This window comes from Lactuca serriola, chromosome 2 (genome assembly GCF_051521515.1).
Source record: "Lactuca serriola cultivar US96UC23 chromosome 2, Lser_US96UC23_V15, whole genome shotgun sequence".
Lineage (NCBI taxonomy): Eukaryota > Viridiplantae > Streptophyta > Magnoliopsida > Asterales > Asteraceae > Lactuca > Lactuca serriola.
Window position 1 is genome coordinate 64,964,142 of NC_136409.1, and position 3,847 is coordinate 64,967,988.

The 3,847-nt window shown below is 33.3% G+C and overlaps 1 long non-coding RNA gene across 3 annotated transcripts; it reads right to left on the minus strand.

Moving 5' to 3' along the window:
- Positions 1-310: 310 nt before the first annotated feature.
- On the minus strand, positions 311-3,602 carry LOC145086323 (uncharacterized). Of its 3 annotated transcripts, none has more exons than XR_013700380.1 (6): positions 3,018-3,602; positions 2,728-2,946; positions 2,096-2,634; positions 1,371-2,021; positions 680-1,007; positions 311-561 (listed from the first exon to the last, which is right to left on the minus strand). It is a non-coding gene; the product is annotated as an uncharacterized LOC145086323 (long non-coding RNA). The 3 variants fall into 3 exon arrangements; XR_013700379.1 differs by having other exon boundaries at positions 680-763; positions 931-2,021; XR_013700378.1 differs by having other exon boundaries at positions 680-2,021.
- Positions 3,603-3,847: the final 245 nt, after the last annotated feature.

The following is a 3,847-nucleotide window of genomic DNA, read 5'->3' on the forward strand; positions in this document are numbered from 1 at the left end:
TACTCTCTAGCCAGTTAGAGTGTGGCTAATAACCTAGCGACGGATTACTTTTTCCTTGCGACGACCTTAGCGACGGATCATCCATTGCAAATTCGTCACTGGATACAATTATTTAGGACATCGGCGACAAAACTCAACACCATTAATCCGTCGCTAATCCCTCGCAAAACTCTATTCTATGTTTTTTTTTATATTCTGTCGCTGATCCCTCTCAAATTTAATATATGATTTTTTTTTCTTTTCCATTGTTGATCCCTCGCAAATGAGTAATTATACAATCCCAAATCAAACATTATCATTTAAATACCAAAAACATCAAATAAATATATAATCCAAATCCAAACATTAACAATGAAATACCAAAGTTAAACACTCACTGCTATTTGATTTCAAAGTATAATATCAACATATTTCTGCATTTCCTCTCATATTTTGCATTTCCGAATATATCTTTTCTATTGTTTCATATCTTGCATCCGAAAGAAGGATTGGAATGGAATTGGATTCCGATTCCTATTCAATCTCATTGAATTAGGCAAACCAAGTGCCACTTACTTATTCCTGCAATGGAAGGAGACTTTGTTGGAAGCATTTGAAACCAAGTGTTGGACCGGAATGGAATTCAATTCCCATTCCGACCTAAAAGTAAATGGTAATATATGTTGGTGAAAGAAAATACCGTGTTTGCATACTGGTCTTCGGAAATTGTCTTTTCTCCTAGCATTTGATTCTTTGAACATTTGTGTTGACTATTACAGAGCATCTACTAGATTTTTAATTAGGAAGAAAATTATAGAACTACCCTTCTTTATCAGCACAATTTCACATATTATCTAAAGTTTATATTCATGTAAATAGAGTCCGACCCAACAATCTTTTACAAAAAAAATAAAGTTCACTTTTATATCAAATAAATGAGAAATAACTTACATAAACTTTGGCAGTAGACTTTGGATCAAAGAAAAGTCATTTCATCACCCCTCTCCAAGATAGTTGTAAACAAGCCACTGATAATTACATTAAAAATCATAAGGACCAAAATTGTAAATTACCTTAAAAATTATACAAATATCTATATATAATAACAAATCATAAACCAAGGTTTTCTAATAAAAATATGCATAATTAAACACTAATCTTTCATTCCATAACAGTTGAGATGGATCTGAGGGCAAACTTCTAGTGTATCAATTGTTTGCAAGTTTCATTTAAGGACAAGAATGATCACAGATAATAAACAAGTTTCCATGATTATGTACAATTGTGAAGAAAAGATTATCCGTTGTTAATCAAACACAAATAAAAGGGAGCATAACGATTAATCGTCTTAGTGTCTCTTTCAATTTGTTTCACATGTGAAAAATACATACCTTGCAAGCAACCAATTGTTGAAATAGTAAAAAACATGATCATGATTGAGTTTGTGATAGAATGCTTTTGAGAAAGGACCTCAAGATACACCTTGTATTCACTTAGAATCATGTATCACTGAAAATTGTGCTTCACCTGTAAAAAAGAGTTTAAATGGTTTTTCAGCACTCTACCATTACAGGAAAAAAAAACAAGGTAACAGGCTATCAGGAACTCTTCTAAATAACTACAGAGGTAAATGCAGGTTGCCTTCTTTAATTTTTTTGACTACCCCAGATTCAGATTATCTCCTGTTCAGTTAAACAAACCAAAATAATATGCTTTACACATCATCCTTATGCTGTTTTTCTTTAGCCAGGTTTCTCTTTTGTGCATAGGCCATGTGTGTATGAGCTTATGGTGATCCTGCAACTAAAGAAAAAACTAAATTTAGACTATTTCTGATGATGAAGAGGAGGAGGAAGGCATTTATATCTTTGTATTTTAAGAAAAAAGCAAGAAGTTTCAAATAGACCGACACCCAACAACGCATATGGAAGGTTTATAGGAAGAATAAGAAAAAAGGTGGTGCGCCTTGAAATTGGTGGCATAATTTACTTCTTTTCTTATACCATATGTCTCATCTAATCATTATGTCGTAAAGACTCCGGCTGCAATTAAACAATAAATTAAAATCCATTATTTCTGACTAAAAAAACTAAAGACAATACAATACAATACATACCCAATACACATCAGTAAGTGAAGTGAGATCCTTTGGGGCAGGAATATGATTTTCATCAAACTCACATTCTTACATTCTTTCGGCTCCTCTGGTTCACTTGATTTCTATCAACAAATAAAAAGATAAAAGTATATTATATAAAAAGAAATGGTGATTGGTGAAAAGAAAATGATAAGTTTTAGTTGAGAGAGTAGTTTCTCAGTATTATTAGGGAAGGAAAAGGCATCACATGTTTCCTATGCATCATAAATTGAAGACTTAATGGTGGTGGAATGGAATCCTTATTTTTGGCATGATGATTTTTGTTAATGTGGGCAGCAATTGCAGCATCAAAAGAATCACAGCTGTATGAAATCTGCTAATGACATGGAGTGGGACCCACTGCATTATGAGATACCTCAGAGAGCAAATCACCTACGCTTATGTTAGTAAGACTATTAACCCATTCCAATGTAGACAATCCCATTCCCACACTTCCACCAATACCAATACCATTGTTAGTGTTGTTACGTTCTTCACCCTTACCAAACCAACCATACCTTAAAAAACACAAAAACCATGATCAATGATTTTTCTTAGAATGTTGTAAAAATTGTTGTTAAAAAGAAATGAAAAATTAAAGAGAGAGAAACCTTAAACGGAAAATCGGAGGGCTCCCCATTAAGACGGAATCCTGATTCCATTTCTGAGAATTGGAAAGATTTGATGTTTGAGCATCATAAGGCACAAGTTTTAATTCTCCAGATGCTGCTACAATAGAGCTAGCCCATATACATGTCATATGTTCCAAAACCGATGATATTTTCTTTATGTGTACTTAAAGTCAGCTCCAGATGCGAGTTGTGATTGTCCTAACAAAAACATATTATTTCTATTATTATACAGATAAAGATAAAGTACAAAATTTATTATTGTTTCTTACCATTTCCAAGGCTCTACGTGTAGTTTCATCAACAGGGAAAAGTTGAACTTTAAGTTTCATTGAAGACAATATATTTTGATGAAAAATTGGCACAGGTGTGTTACCGTGACTTTAAGAGTAGGAAAGTTGTTTTCTCTTGTCTATAAGTATGTGTAATAAGATTCGGTCTTCAGTAGTAGTCAGGTGGCTACAGGATTTTCCATAACAAATAAAAAAAGAATCTAGAACTACCACATATTGCAGCAGCCTTACAGTTAATTCATAGGAAAAACAATTTTATGCAATAAGGAAAGATGAGGGAGAAGAGTTGGTGGTGGTGAATCTGTAGGAGTGGCGTTTAGGGTTAAAAGAATAGCAGGGGTGGTGTGAAGATAGTTCTCATACTGCCTCGACAATCCGAGATGTCTTTCCAACCCTGTAACCAAACAAAAAAAAAACTAAAAATGGCTTAATTGACCTCAGTTCAACGATTCAATTATAAATTATCAAAATTTGAACCCTAGATTGATCAAATCCAAGCACTCGCCACTTGTAAGGGAAAATCAAGAACACAGACAGAAAGAAGAAGAGTAAGAGAAGAAGAAAACCTATTTGATGTTTATGGTGGGAGTCGCTGATAATTTCAATTGTAGCATGAGCTTTGGGCAACATGTGGTACACATGTAACAACTTGAAGAAATCAAATGAACATGAAAATCAGAACTTAAAAAATCAAAATTCCACAACCATTAGAAATATAGGCAGTTGAGTATAGTATGCTAGTAGCCTTTGACTAATTCTGAAATGGAATTAACGATTGAAACAAAACAAGCACGAAGAATTACCTTAAA